The 18,399-nt window shown below is 46.4% G+C and overlaps 1 protein-coding gene and 1 pseudogene across 3 annotated transcripts in view; both read right to left on the minus strand.

Moving 5' to 3' along the window:
* Positions 1-18,399, minus strand: part of LOC135906417 (RYamide receptor-like) — a 296,851-nt gene that overhangs the window by 122,241 nt on the left and 156,211 nt on the right. The gene's annotated exons all lie outside the window — the stretch shown is intronic.
* Positions 15,182-15,350, minus strand: LOC135906797 (U2 spliceosomal RNA; annotated as a pseudogene).

The raw sequence follows: 18,399 nt of genomic DNA on the forward strand, positions 1-18,399 counted from the left end.
TCAGAGGAATGCCCACCGTCACAAGCGTTCGTACAGTCCAGTCGCCTTAAGAATTGCGGAAGGGCTTTTGGGGCCTTGTGCATGCAAGAATGCCTGGGCCATGGTCTTCGGGGTCTTTTCCTCCGAAAGCTCTCCATGATCCAGTCGGCCGAGTCTAGCTTGTGGGGCACATCGTTGAGCGTCAAAGGATGGGCAGTGGCACCGAAGGTGCTCTATTGTTACGTCGCACCCGCATAAATGACACGCCACACTGTTGGTCATTTCTACTAGGAATGAATAGGCCATTATTACTTTGTTTAGCGCAAAACAAGGGACACAAGAGAGACAACAGGACAAGGCGCTTAGGACTAGGACAAGGAGAGGACTAGCCCGCCAACGCATTGGAATGAATAGGCATTTGCAAATGCGATGCTAAATCACATGCGACACGATCAATTTGTTCCGCGACGGTAGAGTCCAGTGGCGGTATTCTCTAAATGTCCACTTAGTGGATATGTCCATTTCGTCGGCTGCTAAAGTGATGATTGGTTGGGAGCCCCTGCCTCTATCTGACGCGTACTGCAGCCAAGCCAATCACAACTTCAGCGGCAGACGAAATGGACATGTCCCCTACGTGGACACTAGCAGAACACTCCCCCTCCCCCCCCCCCCCTCCCCGACGCCCCGCTAAGTGGCAGGCGACGTCGCAAGTATGGAAAAGACTCACAGTGGAGGAAAACAACCATGAAGCTTACCAGCAAGTATGCGACCGGTATGGTCAGCAATACTTGGCAACAAAGAACGTCAAACTCAAAATGAGAGAGGCTCAGACAATCTCATGGGTGGCGGCAATGAAAAGAAGCCTGCTATGAGTAACTACGTCAAATGAAAAAAAAAAAAACGAAATCAGGAAAGAATTTACGATAACTCAAAGAGAAGCTCTTTATTTTTCGAAGTCAGATCTGCACGCCTTAGAACGCTTAGTTATAAAGTCTAGTGCACCAAGGATGAAGACGCAAGTACTTGCTGTGATATCGCTAGGAAAACAATGGTACATAATTTATTAGCACGTGAAGATATCTACCCAGCTGCCAGTTTAGGCTCCTCTGGCCTCCTTGAAGCCCTTGGGTTCACGGATAGCAAGGGGAAAGCAAACATGTCCGCAATAGAGATTAGTAAGAGGCGATTGGAGGTTTGATGGCAGAAAAGTAGGAAGACCCCAAACAACGGAGGCGCGCAAAAACAGAGTTCCTAGCAATGGTTAAAAAAGTTTGATGCTGAGAATTCTTTGCGTTCGTGGGCTTTCTCCAAAATATAGACATAAGGCAAAACAAGAGCTCGGTGGCACAACCCACCATCCCGTTTCAAAGGGGCCCCTCATAGCATCCATCCATCCATCCATCCATCCACAGGGCCTGGTCACCGCTGCCGAGATCGAGCCCGCCACCTAGTGCTCGACAGCGCAACGCCATAGCCCCAGAGCCATGCGACGAGTAATTGACGGCGTATACGGAAATGAGATGTGCCGAAATATATAAGGCCTGCTTTTTTATCTTTTTTTTTAGCTGCACCGTTCTTAAGAAGAAGAAAATCGCCCGTGCCAATGGCACACTTCCAAACCTAGAACTAAATTACTCGATCAGGACGGACATGACTTCAACGATCAATCAATTTTAGAATTGATTAATTAACAAAATTTCACTGTGTTAGTTACTAGGTTACTATGTTACTATATTAGTAACTATGTTAGCTAGAGTACGCGAGGCACATCAACTTGGAACGAATTTATGAAGATGAGTGTTCGAATACTAAACACGGTCGAACTAAAAAAAAAAAAGAATCCTTACACAGAATGGCCCACCCGCCGTGGTTGCTCAGTGGCTATGGTGCTGGGCTGCTGAGCACGAGGTCGCGGGATCGAATCCCGGCCACGGCGGCCGCATTTCGATGGGGGCGAAATGCGAAAACACCCATGTACTTGGATTTAGGTGCACGTTAAAGAACCCCAGGTGATCCCAGTACCCCTCTACGGCGTACCTCATAATCAGAAAGTGATTTTGGCACGTAAAACGCCATAATTTAATTTTAGAACGGCCCCTTTCAAGGAATATTTCCTTAATTATCGGCAAGCGGCGCCGTGGAACCACTCGGTGTGATCATTCTTAGGTTTTACGGAATTTTAAAATCGGCTGTCGCAAATAACCTAATTCTACTCCTTGAGCTGGTTTGTTCAGAGAGGCAGGCAATATTTGCCCGAGGAATTGTAACACATATTAAACTATTAAAAATTCATTTATTAACTTATTAATTAGGTACATTACGCGCAAATGGCGATACAGAAATTCTAGCCGGTGAGATTACGAGGCGTATTCACTTGGCACCGATGAGTTTCGATACATGCGCCGTGAAACTTACAGTAAGAATGCACTGTTGTCCCGTTTACTTTTTTTAAAGAAACCCGATTTTGTGCATTGCCAATGCATTTCGTCGGACACTTTCATAATTATTAATTCGAAACGCGTGTATTCATGAGAATTCGTTCCAAGTGGATACGCCGTGGAAGTCAACAGCTCCAATTCGTAAGTCGGAGTATGACCCGTAAAGTAATTAATAACAAATAATTTGTGCGGTTATGCTAATTATGTGATTAAGCATTTTGATTTCTCACAAAAGTAGTGTCTGCCGCATCTAGTTATCTTATTTTTTATTTAATTTTTTATTCACGTACATTCAAGGCCCGAAGGCGTTACAGAAAGGAGTGGAGTCAAAACAAGAAGTAATGCAGTAAAAGTACAAACAAAAAGTATTAACAAAAAAATATTAACAAAAGGCATTCTGAACGGTGGTCTTGAAATTAGTAGGGTTGGTGATGAGGGCGATTGATGCAGGAAGGCGATTCCAGTCCGTGCTTGTCCTGGGGTTGAATGAGTCACTGTACCGGTTAGTACGTCATAATGGCACCCCGATTTTAAGGCTGCGGTCAGTGCGGGCCGAAATATAAAACGGAGTGGCAAGAAGGGTCTCCTTTAAAAGGGGGTTCAAGTGAAAAAAATGGCTGTGGCTTAGGTAAGGTTAAGCCCAGGATGCAAAGCATACTAGCCTTTATTTTAGTTGTTGAACCACTGTTTAGCCTGGTGAACTGCTGTTGCTTGGCTATATTTGGTTCGGCTAGATGAAGAAACAACTCATGCGTTACTCTGCTTCGCCTTCAAGAGTGGAACGCGACAGCGTTCCCGTCGACCCGCCAAGGGGTGTAAGACAATGGGCTACAGGGCAGCGACTACACGCCCCGCATTGGACGCGGTGAGCGTCGAGCAAAGCAGCGTTCGGCGCGGCAACGAAATGTGCGCCTGAGCAAGAGACGCACGCCTTAGAAACAGCGCGTTTCTAAGGCAACACCGCATTCACTAGAGGCGCTTTTGTACCGCTTTGAAGCATCGTACTCGTGGCTCAGTGGTAGCGTCTCCGTCCCACACTCCGGAGACCCTGGTTCGATTCCCACCCAGCCCGTCTTGCAAGAGTTGAGCCAAAGCCACTTCTCCTCTGTCGTGACGTCACGGTGTCACGTGGTTTCATGGCGACACCGCCGCGCCTGAGGAGCTGGGTTGAGCTCTCGTAATATGCTTCGCATAAAACTTTGTGAAAAAGGGAGAGACGGCAAGATTTGCGGTGTGACGAAAGATCAGGTAAGTTAAGAGTTCGTTTCATTGAAGAGATGCTTGCATAGCGAGAATTATTAGATAATGCAAAGCGTGCACCGCGGTTTTGAATACTTTCAAGAGTAGAAACTAATGAAGACACAGTCGGATCCCAAATGGCTGAAGCATACTCCAATTTGGAGCGAACTAAAGTTTTATAAAGAGTTAGCTTCGGGGAAGAAGGGGCAGAGCTAAAATTACGGCGCAAGTAACCAAGTAACCAATTTACCTCGAGAGTTAAAATTGTGATATGTGCCACGGGCAATCTTTTGAAAAATTTGTTGCGGCTGAAAAAAAGAAACTTCATAAAAAAGCAGCTGGTGTAACGCGCCTATTGCACTGCGCATGTCCGCATTTTCCATGGAAAACGAATGCTCTGGCAAACGTTGCTTCATCGCACAGGACGCTCGCGTTCTGCTGCCAGTGCTTTGATGTGGAGGAGGACGGCGCGTTACCCAACTGGCGAAGTGCGCGGCCCTCGGGCCGCAAAGATGGCGGCCGCGCGTGTGGCTGTAATTCTCTGCACCGCAGCACCTCTACTTCTGGAGTCGGAAACTTACAAGAAAAATTTGCTTTTATAGGTATGCCTAACGGGGTATACTTTTAGATTGCACGGCGATCGAAGCCCGTAAGACATCGTGATCAATAGAGCGCTTCATCAAAGCGCTTGAGAATACGTCTGACCCGGTTCAGGGGAAAGAGGAACACTGCAGAACAAGAAAGAAGCAACAAAATGGGGAAAGTACCGGCGTCCTTTGTGTCATGTTGACTTTTTTTTTTTTTTAAGACTTCGTTTTCACCCCTGAGCGCTGGAAATGTCTTAGTATATATATTCCAACAAGCTTCATGCTTTAGTATACATTCCACCGATGCAGGACCATGCCGATTCGCCAAGCAGCTTCTCGAGCATAAGGTAGCTTTAGCGCGCCACGCATGCGTACATGACACATGACCAGAACCGCAATGGCAGAGTGGCAATGCTATGCCAGAACATTTCGATTGAAAGAGGCCGAGTAAAAGGACGTATAAGAACATGTAAGCGTTGTGAACGCCGAGTGACAGAATTTACAGCAAAAATACTTGCGGCTGTGGACGAAGTATAATTGAAGTTTTATTGTTGCCGTATTGTTTGCTGTCATGTTTACAACCCTGCACAGTTCGACAGGTTATTGTTTGGCCAGGAGGCGTAGCTAGCCTTGTTTTCCGCGAACTTAATGCACTCCCACCGCCATCACTCGTCTATGTTTTCGATACATACGCAATGACCTCCCGAATTGTGGGGTTTAACGCCCCGAAACTGGCCCACACTTACGCGGGACACCCCAGCGGAGGCCTCCGAAATATTTTGGTCACCTAGGCGTGCTTTAACGCGCGCACAAATCTAAGCACAGAAGCGGTTTAGAGCGCAGCTCTTGGGCGCCCGTTCCTGCGTTGAGCGTTGGCGTCCCTCGGCCTCCTCGGCGTAATCGAGCGAAGGAGCACAGTGAAGGATGAAAGAGCGAACGCGGAGGACAGCGGGCGATGAAACGCGGTGATGGCGAGGAGAGCGCGAGCAGGAAACCGGAAGAGGAGGGTATGGCGAAAGTGTAAGAAAAGCGTAGTGCCGCGTGAGAACGGGCTCTGCGGCGACGACCGCTACGAGATGGAGCCACAGTAGCGCGCCGTCGTCTGCTCACCAATGACGCCATCGATAAGGCATGCGGCGAGCGCGTCCGCCGATACCATATATGGAAACAAAGCGCTGCACGAGCGGAGGTCCGTCTGCGGCAGCCGCTGTGAATCGCGCCCAAGCGTCACCCACGCGCTGCCTCTCGCGATCTCCCGATTAGCGAGGCAGTCGCGCCACACTTCGTTCCGTTTCCAACGTGCCCCACAAGACAGAATGTCCGCGCTAGCGAATAGATCGCGAAAGGAAAAGACGTATAGAGCTGCGCTCAAATTTCGCATTAGGGAGTGTCGTAATCATCGCTGAATCTTTCTATCCTTTATTTCTTTTTTTTGCGTTCTGCACTCATGAAAAGACAGCCACCGGGACCGGGAATCAAGCCCGCGACCTCGAGCTCAGCAGCATAACGCCATAAGCACTGCGCCACCACGGCGGATGCAACAAGCTACATGTATACTGTATACGCATAGTACTGGAATCAATGCCTCGCTTGTTCCCGCCAGTCTTCCTTCGCTTTCTCCGCGTCGAAAGCTCCCGCATTTCAGAGCCTGCTTTCGCTTTCTCTTTTTCGTTTTTCCTCCACTGTTTCGCATCCATTGGCATCCCTTAAGAATTTCTCCCTCTGCTCCACAGCCGAAAAGCGCACACCACGACACCTTTTTGCGCAACATTTTCTCCCGGTGCTGGTGCATGGAATGAACGCTGTATATAATGCGGCTGCTTTGATTATTCAGCTTAGTGGAAACTTCAGCATCGCAAAAAATGAGCTCAATCAAAATTTGAGCGCCCTTATCGCTTAAGCAATATCTTTCCTGCGATGTGTATTATGGAGGAGTCGCTGTCGTATATAAATTCTCTGCTTTCCTTTCGTCCACAGTAGAATGTGTGTATATATATATACATATACATATATATATATATATATATATATATATATATATATATATATATATATATGCGTGTGTGTGTGTGTGTGTGTGTGTGTGTATGTGTGTGTGTTTGTTCTACCGCGGACGAAAAGAAAGAGGAACAGGATCAAACGAACAAAACTCCCATCAGTAATTTGTCGCGGACACGTCCACTCTCATCACGTGTTCGGGAGAGCCGCCGTGTGCTCACAACTTCGCACAAAAAAGAAAAAAGAAAGACACGCTTCGAGAGCTACGACCAAGTTTGGACAACTTCAATTACGAGCAGTCGTCCACACGCGCACTTCTCGGACCCATGTAGCTCGATCAGTCCGTCATGATGTATAAATCGGAGCAGTCGCGAAGGGGAACATATATTTGCCGCGAAGCTAACACTCTTGCCTCGACTTTTGTTTTTTTTTAACTTCGTTTGCACTGTTAGCCACTTGCATTTCGATGTTTCGTTTTTATTTTGTTGGTTTTTTTGTCATTTTTGACACAATGTGAAGACAAATATTGGCAGGAAACCTCAATAAGGCGATTCATCTCGACGAAAGAAGAAGGCGCTCCTTATTGAAAAAAGAGAATGAAGAAAATTCAAGGGACGCTTTTCTTTCTTTCCTTCTTTGTTTCTTTCTTCGTTTATTTACTTATTTACTATTTTGGGCATTTCGCAATAAAGGGATCTGGTGCCGATAACTCGTAGCACCAGAATCGCGAAGGTCAGGAGGTCAAAACCTTTCTCTTGTTGTTGGCATAGAGGAGCTGAACCGGAAAGGCTGCGGAAAGACCGAGTGGTGAGCCCACCGCACGACGCAGTCATCAGATGAGTTATTTTCGGCCTCCCCGCCTTGCTGCTGGGGCCATATTCACCCCCGCACCAAAGCTATACACCGGAGTTGCGTACGCTGCCGCTGGTTGCGTTGTTCGATCATGTAATGTGACTTGCGTCCAATCGCACGAACTGCTCGCCGTTCAGTTTTGTTGCTGCCATGTTCTTTTCTCTCTTTTTCTACGTTTAAGTGACTGTCTACGCACGCTTGTGAAAACCGCTTCATTGCCGTAATGCTATCGTCTCATCTCGTGTTACCATCCTTTAATCATTCAACAAGGTTAAAGACTGTGGAGAAGACGGCGAAAATATGCTGCAGTCGACTTCCATCCTTTCGACCCTTGCGGGAGCGAAAATTTTGGTCGAATTATCCGAAGGGCCACATTAAGGAATGCCGGCAAATTTAACTAATTTAACCTTTTTAGTTCAAAGCATCTGCTCGTATTTAATGTGTGTGGTATGTGGCAATCAAGGCAAGGGTCAATGGTAAACAATATTTAAAATCTTGAGCTTTGATCAAACCATGTTTCTTTGCAACCACGCGCTGAAATTTGTCTTAAGATGTGGCGCAACTCTCCTTATGACAGAGGAACTCCTGATATCCTTATGCGCGTGTCGTGCCGCCTCGTTAGCTGCTACATTCCCTGGGATGTTGCAGTGTCATAGTTAGTATATGCTTGTTTGATGTGCAACGGAGTTGCTGGTGCCGCTTAAAGACGCCAGCATCTTCTAAAATTATGTATTAAAAAGCTTTTTTTATTTTGCTTGAAGTAGTCTGTAGTGTGAATTTATTTATTTATTTATTTTTACATACTGCAGCCCCTCTTGGGATACAACAGGACTGGTAATAACATCGTATGTCAATCGCAGAGGAAAAAATTGATCACAGGCGAAGAACGAACATTTCCGGGCTGAGCATTCCAACGTTCAATTGTTGAGGGACAGAACTATGTTTGTACATGTCAGCACTGGGTTGCAATGGTAAAATATTCAGCTTGTGACAACTCCGGGTGCGGGAAGGTTTAGACAAATTTATTTATCTGAGCAGGTACAGCGTGGAGAGTTAATTAAGGTGTGCCAGAACTTTATGCTTTCGTTGTGACGATGTGTTGCGACAGTGGTCAAATTCAGACTATAGAGTGGTTAAAAGAATGCGAAAAATCCCTATGGTAGCGACGGTAGAGGAAATGAACGGCCTTCTTTTGTACGGACTCCATCTTGTTAATATCGTATTTATGAAGCGGGTTCCAGACTATAGAAAACATATTCAAGGATTGGGCGGATTAATGTTTTGTACGTGAGCACTTTAGTTTCTTGAGGAATCACAGGAATGGTGCGTTGGAGATAGCCGAGCTTTCTTAATGATTTCTTACATATTAGTTCAATACGCTTGCTCCAACATAAATAGTTAGTGAACAGAAGTCCGACGTACTTATATTCAGCCACTTTCAGTAGCAATGAGCTATTGAAAGATTACGAGAAAAGGGAAGGCGTGAAACGCCTAGTGAATGTAACTGAAACGATTTTGGTGAGCTTTATACTGATCTGCCAGGTGTGACACCACGTGGAGAAGTGTGAGAATGCGCAATTAAGAACAATATGATCTTCAGGAGGGTGAATATTGTGGTAGAAGACGCAATCATAAGGATAGAGGCGCATGTTAGTAATTATATTATGTGGCAAGCCATTAGTGTAAAGTAGGTGGAAAGAGAAGTGGACCGAGGACTGCCCTGCTGCATGCCAGAGGAGACGCCAGCAAAATGGGAGTCAGGAAAATTATATTGTACATATTGGGAGCGGTTGGAGAGAAAACGGGCAATTCAGGCTATGAGTGTTGGATTATTTAGGATGAGGTTGTGTTTAAATAGTAATTTATGACGAACCACATGGTCGATCGCTTTGGAGAAGTCGATGAAAATTGCGCGCACCTGTGTCCAAGGTCCAGTACTTTAGTAATGTCATGCGTGAATTCAACCAGCTGAGTTACGGTGCTAACACCACGACTAAAAACCATGCTGACGATTATTCAGTATGTTATTGGATTCCATGGTGTGCATGATATGCTTGTAAATTATATGTTCAAGTAGTTTGCAAGAGTGAGAGGATAGGGAAATCGGTGGGTAGTTCGTTACCATCTGCGTATTGCTTGATTTGTGCAAAGGTAGACGTTTAGCACGTCATCACGAAGAAGGAACAAACGCGGTTGCTAATGACTTGTTAAAAATAAGTAAGATAACGGCCAGTCCAAAGGGAATAACGAACAAGGAAAGCATTGCAAATGCCATCAGGACCGCAGGACTTCTTAACATCGGGCTTTAACATTAAATTAATAACACCGTCAAGTAATACAGAGAGGTCACTAATTGCTGGTGCTATACCATATGCAAAAGAAGGCAGTGCGAGTTTATCTTGAGTAAAAACGGATTGAAAATATGAGATAAAGGCAGATGCGATTCTATCGGGGTTATTAGTAGACTCCTCATTAATTGCATAAGTGGCATTGCGTTTTCTTTCCTCGCCACACATATATAAAAGTGATTAGGAATCTAATTTTCGTTAAATTAATCAAGCTGTGTCGTTTTATTCAAAAAGGATTCTTTTTATTTACCCGTGTTTGTTTCCTCCTCAACTAGTCGTGCTTTAATCGCTGCTCCCATAGCCACCTTTAATGAAGTGGGTGTCAATTTCTTCTGAACTACTCTTCGCTCAAAAATCGAGATGCCTTCTCTTAGGCATAGTGAACAATCAAGGCCAAGCCTACTCTGAAGCAACAGTTAATTGCATGCATGCAGAGGAAACAGAAGAGGCAGCTATAGCTCTGGCTATCAATGGCACCACCGCGAAAATCATTTTTAGCGATTCTAAAACTGCAGTTCGAAACTTTGTCAGTGGCAAAATGAACAAACCTGCCCTGCGAATTCTAAACAAATATCCACCTCCTCATTATCAGATTCAAGGCAGCTGGGTCCCTGCACATTCCTCGCAGCCAGGACATGAGGCTGCCGACAATTATGCCCGAGCTTTCATGAGCTGGACGGTGGGAGGCCTACACCTGGGTTCAGCGAGGGATCGCACGGTGACGTCCCACGAAATTACTATGCACTACCGCGAACGTAGACAAAAATACCCCCTCCACATAAATCACTGGATAAACTGCAACAGGTTACCTGGAGACAGTTGCAGGCTGCCTCATTTGCCAACCCTTACAAGTACTCACTTACATATCCTGGCTGCTTCTCACCTAAGTGCCAAAACTGCGACGTCCGTAAGGCGGACCTGACACGTGCATTGAGCAACTGGCCAGGGCTAAAGCCTAGCGCGGAACTCCAACTTAACAACACTTCGGACTCGGAGGTAGCGGTGTCCAGCTCGGATCTCGCAGTCGCAGCTGCGGACCGTCAACAGAGCTTTGGAAGGTCGCCGAAAGTCAAGGGCTTACGGCCACCTCACGCCGCCTGGCAGAAGAAATAACCCAGTAATTCAAGTAATTAGAAGATCTGATGAAAATAAAGTTTTTCCTCCTCCTCCTCGCCCGAAGCTTCGCGACCTATTTGCATCGACCTTGCAAGAGATCTGAAGTGTGCGCGTCCACTGCGCCAGTCGAAGATGTGGCAGCGGCCAGTGAAGAAAACGGATTCTGCAGGCAAGGGTCGCTCGAGACCGGATGACCAATGTAGGCAAGAAGCTGCGCGAAAAGATGAATACGGCTCAGCAACGCGTATACGTTGCTGCTGCCTCGCCCACATGTTTCTTCTTGGTTTTTTTTCTTTCCTTTCTACAGCGAAGCTGTATATAGCTAAACTCCGCCGTCGGTCGATGTCCGTCCGTCTAAACGTTGCATCGACACCAAAAACTTTCCGTCTCCCGTTTCTCGCGAACGCTCATGAGCTCTGAGTCTAACGCAGAAATCTTGGGGGAAAAAAATCATACTGAAATTGGGCGCTAAGACGACTATATCATTGCGCCGAGTTTCACTTACTCGTCATAATTAGTTAGTTCACAGTGAAGTTGTAAACGTTACAGAATTCCCGCCTGGCTGTCAATACATGGCCGTCTGCGGAGGGAATATGGTCAGAGAAAACAGCCGTAACTCTTGTTTTATCGAAACTACCCCGAAACAAATTGCATGACAATTAGCCGCTAAGACGACTCTATCAGTACGCCGAATTTCCTTTACTTGCCCAATTAGTTGGCCACGGTGAAGTTGTAAATATTTCGGAATTCCCGTCTGCCATGCGGCTGTACTTGCACACGTCACTACTTCAGACAATAAGAATAAATCGCTCCACAGTCAACGACGTATTCGTTGTCTGTCTCCTTCAATAATAATAATAATAATAATAATAATAATAATAATAATAATAATAATAATAATAATAATAATAATAATAATAATAATAATAGTACCTATATATACCTAGATGCTTCGATTTCGGTGAAACACATCACAGCTTCGCTGCTCGTGCTTTTTCACAGAGTGGAAAGGCTGATGATTTTTTTTTTCTTGAAGCGCGAATCAACCCATATGCGGTGACGGAGAGCGCCGACATTCTTAAACGCTGTCTCAACGTTCGACTGTCACGTTGCTGACAATGTCGTCATCAGTAAGTGGCCCACAACCTTCACCATTGTTGTCGGCGGTCACAAAATTCTCAAAAGAGACAAAGGAATTAGCGCCGTCTTTTGAATTTCTTGTGTTTACAAGCTTTTAGTAACCGCTACGCGCATGAGCGGGCGCCGGTGGAGGTCTGATTAACCGAAGCGGCACGGCTTCGCGGTAGAACTAAACGAGTTTTCCATCTATAGCTATATATAGTTTCTTGCGGGTACTTGCGGGTAAATAAATCAATGACCGAGACCAGATACGCCAGCTCTTAACCTTCCCCACCGTAAGCGCAGTATCATACTGCACGCACCAATCGCAACGCTATCTATTTGAAACCCGGAGTCGTCTACCAAGTTCCACTGGGAAAATGCAGCAGAACTTGCCCTTTTCTCCAACTGTCCTTTTCAAAGTACACACGCTCGCCTTCGAGATCTTGAGTATCCAAAGCGAAAGAGGGCAAAAGCACCTTAATGTACCCGACTATGGCTAAATTTTGCTTTGGCTAAATTATAAAATAAGTAGTCGATAATATTGACACGATCTTCGCAAGGCTGAAAGGTTGTTAAGTGTCTGATTTTATTATTAGTAGCCTTTAAATACATTCTAAGCGGCCGACTCGCGCACATTGCGCTTAAGGGATGCGACGCAAATCTCAGAACACGGCCAAGCAAAATTTTCAGCACGTTTAGCCGACGCCGTCCTGTCTCGAAGGTTAAGCCCATTTCCGATGAGCGATAATGACGGCATTTTCTGTTTCTTAGTTTCGGTAAAAAAAAAAAAAAATTGTTTATTCCGGCGAGCTTTTCGTGACGCGCGCGTTGGTCATTCATACGCAACATTTTGCAGGGAGACGGCTCTGTATCGGCAGTATCTCAAAGTAGCCCCTTTCACGCGCTGCAAAACGTCGTTGCAGTAGTCCTTTGAATATATAGCTGCCGAATAACCATGCCGGAGTGTCGAAAGTTCGATGGAGCGAACGAGCGAAAGAAAGGAAACAACAGCTGCGTGCGCGGCTCCGAACATTGTACACTCTACACTGAGCATACGCATTGATTTTCGGGCACCTAAAGGTATTCGCTCACCGTTGAACGTAAGACAACCCTTAAGCAATGCAACTTTATCGACGGTGGTCTATTGCCATCAATATCTCAACTGTACCCCTTCTGAGGCCAACAAAGAAAGATTCGCCCGCTGCATCTATATATATATATATATATATATATATATATATATAAGTGCCCAATATAGCGAGCTTAGGGTTAGGTGCACGGTTAAAGAACGCCAGGTGGTCTCGAAATTGTTCTACGGCCAGCCACTACAGGACGTCTCTCACTGCTCCAGAGTTCCTTTGGAATATATTACAACCCATAATTTTTCTTCGAGCACGTTTTCTACGACGCGGGCTGTTTGGTAGATGGTTAAGGAGGCAGTGCTATAGCCAAGACGTGGGACAGACAAAGTCGAACAAAACTAAGACAGAAAATGAGTGTCTGTGTGTAGTCAGAGCTTGGTGAGTGTATCTCTTTCGTCTATCTCGTGTCTTGCGCTGCTTTTTCACAAGCAATAACTAAACCGTGGGATCAGCGGGGAAAGCAACGGAACGCCTGCGTCATCTGTACGTATACTATGCGCTCTTCAAGCGGGCCTAAATATGCCTGCAGTTTGGGTTACTAAAAGCGGCGCGTATGACTCTCGGTTGTAGTTACTTCTGAATATTGCAGGGCTGGACGTGACGGAAAGTTGACAAATTTCAGAAAGAAAGAAAGAAAGAAAGAAAGGAAGAAAGAAAGAAAGAAAGAAGGGAAAGAAAGAAAGAAAGGAAGAAAGAAAGAAAGAAAGAAAGAAAGAAAGAAAGAAAGAAAGAAAGAAAGAAAGAAAGAAAGAAAGAAAGAAAGACGACGACCGCGAGGTTTCACCGACACCGACCGGCATGTTTTGATTAATGTGTCTTTATATACCTCAAAGTTTTACACAGAACTACGAAAGGAGCCGTAATAGAGGCCAGCGCGATTAGTTTTGGCCATTCTTTAACGTTCGCCGAAACGCACAGATGTCTGAGCATTAAAGCCAGCCGCCGCGACCGCAATGTGGTTCCACGACGTCGATCGTGCTCAGTGCCAGAACGTCAGAACCACTGAAACACCACGGCATGCATTCATCAGGAGCCCAAACTCGATCGGTTAATAAAGATGGCACAAGACAGTTTCAGTAGAGCTTTAGTATAGCGTAAAATGCTTGCGTTAGCGTTAGCGTGCGACGCAACGCTAACGCTAAGAAAGGCTGCACTGCGCAGCACAAGATAGAGTTTTAGAATAGCGGAACGGATAAAAGCGCTAACGTTGACGCGAACATGTACGGCGACATCTAGATGTAAAAACACGAAGTACTGGAAAGCCAAATCCACACAAAATGTCGAGCTGATCCAATGCCGCATCCGCAAGTGTGTCCTTAAGTCAAGCTTCTCTAAAGCCACAGTCGCAGCGTTGATTACGCATGTAGGTGTCTGGTTTCAGTGTTGTTTTGTCAAGAGTCACGAAACACACCAATTATTCTTAGCATGCCGCAATCGAGTGTTCTGTGGAAACCATATTGCCTGTCCTTCTTAAGTTGGTACGACATAGACGTCCGCATGCTTCGGGAACGAGAGCGACCACGCAGGTTGTACGCGTCCTCAAGAAGCGGCTTGTTCCACATCGAGGCTATTCCAGAGGGGACGTTTCGCCGGTAATTTCGCTTCCAGAAAGCGGATTTCCCCCTGCTTTCCACTTTTGACGTCCGTCCGAATGGGTTCAAGGCGAAAACCTCCTTCAGGAGGTTCATGCCGTCGTCGTTAGTAAAGCGCACACGCATTGTGACCACAGCACCGACCACACTACTTTGTTTTGCCGCGGAAAACGCGACATGCATCGACTTGACATGCGGCTTTACACCAAGCGAACGAGCGAAATACACTTGGGCGCCATCTCGATACGGATACAGCAAACATGAGCAAACATAAGCAAACCTTCTGGTTAAGCCTACTGCGCCGCTAATCGCGAACGTATATCGTAAACAATACCCATTCGTCACCTGTACGCCGCAGTCGAAGCATCATCACACAAATTTAAAGCCAACACGAGCATTAGTGGGGAAAGCATGAGCCGAACAGTGCAGGCCGACGACTCGAAAGATCCGAAGGGAGCAGCTCTCACTTCGACTGGCGCCGCCATGTTACCGTACGTAAGGCTCTCCTTGCGTGCGTGCGTTAGCGTTCACCGCTAAATCTGCACCGTTTGCGTACAGCGCATGCGCAGTATGGCGCACGCAACGCGTTTGCTGCTTTACGCTATACTAAAGCTGTCTACAATTACGCACGTATATTCATGTTGCTAAAAGGCAGGCATGCAATCACAAGTACACGTATCGTACGCACGCTGGCTGAAGGCAATCTTTTTTACAGCGAAAAAAGATGTGCGTGCGTCTATCGAGCCGCGTAGATCGAGAATTTCTCCCCATACGCGGGCCGATCCCGAAGATAGTGCAATACCGGGCCGATTCGCGGCGGAGGTGAAGCTGGCGTTAAGCACTTTTCCAACTTGCAAAAATAAGCTTAATATATTAGGTCCAAATCAGATATTAAGCTGATAAGAACAGATACTACAATTTGAGCCGCGTCAACCATGTCTACGTTCGCGCCGTCCTCTCTTTGTCGGTGTTCCAAGCGCTTGCGTATCTCCTTTCCTTCCGCTATCCCGTGGTAGCGGTCCCGTAAATGTGCTGCCCCCCAGGACCACGAGGCGGAAGGAAATGCGGACCGTCCATGTGGTCACGGTCCCGAAAACTTGGAACGTTTCACCGGAGCAAGGGCCAGGTTTCAGAGAGAGGTTGTGGGGAACCAGTTTTGTGTGGCCTGTGTTGTGTGTGACCGCTTGTGGTTTTTGAGTGACCTCACAGCCATTACTGCAATGCGGGACGTCGACCAACGCACGGTCGCCTTGGCTACGGTGAAGCAGTGTGTGCCCTGGGAGTGCGGTCAGGTATGCGTGTCTGTTGTACGTGTCAGGATTCTTTAGTAAAAGGTGTGGTGCCACATTTTGCGACAATACAGGACTGTGTATAGCCCCCGGTGCCTCATCATCTTCCGAGGCTCAACGTCATGGAGGACCGACTAGTCGCGCTTCACCTTTCATTTATGTGCATACGGCGTTTGACGCACGGCAAGGGACAGTTTGCCATTAAGGGGCGCGCAGCTTCGCTGGTCTTCCACCTTCACAGAGTGGAATGGCCACGAATCTTTATCTTTCCGTATCCGCGTTGTAGTCTTGAGCTGCTGCCTCACTCTTGGGCAACCATCCACAATTTCGACCAGCTCTCGATTCCAGAGCCTAACACCTTCCCCAGCGACAACGGCTGCACAGCGGCATTCGAGCCAATGATGAAGAACGAAGGGAATCGAAACTGCAATGTATCGTTAGACAACAGAGCCCTCGGGCCGGTATAATCAAATAATCTTTACGCGCAAACGTAAAGGGCAACTCTTCGAATCGGTGGTGTTTGCCTGAGGCCGCGAAGCATTCTGTACGGTGCTAAAGTCCTTCTATCGCTAAGGTTGCTCAGTCCTTGTCTTACATTCTTGACAAAGTTATTCCTCGGAATTTTGAAAATGACAGCTCACAAACAAATGTCATGAGCCAAAACAGCGACAGCGCATGTCTTGTATGTTAAATCTTCTGAAATTAAATTTTAAAAGTGCGAAACAATAACAAAAGATTGGCCCATTCCTGTAGGAAGCTCGCCTACATGCATAGCGTTTTGCGTAGACGCCGCGGTGCTCGCGGTGCATGTTCGCGGCGGCCATACGGTTGCGCGTAGCCCGCTTTCGCGAAGTAAAACGTCACTGTACGTTTTCCTTCTATTATATTCGTTCCTTATCATCAACCGCTCACTACCAGCCGATCGTGGTGATAAAGCAGGCAGAGCTTCGCTCGGATCACTGACGAAGCACGAAAAGGAATAGCGTTGGAATAGAATCGTTATGTGGTCCCGGCAGGCTCCTGTGCCTGTAGAAGTAGCGCCACATGTATTTCTTTATGTTAGCGTCCTTAGGGCGGTCACTGCAATGCGGGGGTTCATTAAGTCTCAAGATAAATGATAACCTGGCTAACGATTCGTTGCCTCAAACTAAAAATACCTAATGCGACAGCGCGTATACGAACTGTAGTTCACGATGGAAGGGGGTGGGGAGCAAAGTGTAAGCCCTCTGACCAATCCTCTATCTTCATCTGTCTGTCTGTCTGTCTCTCTCTTTCTCTCTCTCTCTCTGTGCGTGTGTGTGTGTGTGGAAAGAGGGAGAGGGGTGGCCAAAGTAAATCAACTGTAAAGCAAGTGAAGAGCGCATGAACTGGCAGGCGTCATTAATGGCGATTAGCCATGGCATTAAACATTTCCAGCAGTACCTGTAGATACCTGTGAAGGTGGAGAAACCCATGTAAGTAGGTTTTTGTCTTTCATCTACTTGTATAATAGCACTTTACAGTTCATGTGTTCTACATGTGCTTTGAGTTCGGTTTATCTTGGGCCACCCTGCATATCGTAGATCTTTTTTTTTTTGCTTCGAACAGTTGAAAAAAAAGAAGCTTACAAAAATTACTCTAATCACGTCCCTATAGATAAACTGTCTGTCCCAGCAGACATCATTTGCATTAAAACTAAAGCAATACATTCATTCATGAACAAAATAACATGATGAATATATGACGGTTTCCAGCAAGTAAGGACGCGAGCACAAGAAAGAAGAAACGGACAGGACAACGCTGGACTTACAACTGAAGTTTATTGTGAATACATTCCACAAATCTCCGCCACGCATGCGTATACACCCAAGAGCAATAACAAGGTTTGTAGTCAAATATCAACAACCTTGTTATTGTTCTTGGGTGTATACGCATGCGTGGCGGAGATTTGCGGAATGTATTCACAGTAAACTTCAGTTGTAAGTCCACCGTTGTCCTGTCCGTTTCTTCTTTCTTGTGCTCGCGTCCGCACTTGGTGGGAAACCGTTATATGTTCACCATTCACCAACTGGCCCAGCAAACTACTCTACTAATAACATGAATTAAATTTTTCATATAACTTTACTTAAGCGACACATTTTAAATCGGGAAGCGAATGAGCGCGGTCATCAAAGCTTGGTTACGGGTTTCTAGTAGATCGAAATTCCTGGCGTCAGATTATTGATTCATTTTACCTGCGTGGTTTCGAAAAACAGGTCTAGGGATGAAACCTCCCTGCGACGTAGTAGTAACTAAATATTGAAGAACCCGGAACCGCTGTCGTATATGCGACCGCGCAGCCTGTAACGATGGCGGCAGCTGCCATGCTGAGATGCCGGAGGGCAGTTCGCCCGCGTAATGGTGACTATAGACGAGCGGGCATGGTCCTTGCCTGGGCTACGCAAATAAAGTGACTGATGATTGCCAAGTACAGTAAAGTTTTATTGCAATCAAGAGCAACGACTGCATGGCACACCGCACCATCATATCTTGATTTCGCCAGCCAAGAGGGGAAGGGGAACAGTTATCATCTTTGCCTATGCCTCCGCCCCGTTGTCAGACTAAACACCGCACGCAACAGCCGCGTCACATCAGGGAAGAGCTTTGCGCCGATCCTCACTCTCTTGCATGCATAATCATGCGAACTACATTTAAAATTCGGAGTCTGGTATCTCGGAG

Source organism: Dermacentor albipictus, chromosome 1 (genome assembly GCF_038994185.2).
Source record: "Dermacentor albipictus isolate Rhodes 1998 colony chromosome 1, USDA_Dalb.pri_finalv2, whole genome shotgun sequence".
NCBI lineage: Eukaryota > Metazoa > Arthropoda > Arachnida > Ixodida > Ixodidae > Dermacentor > Dermacentor albipictus.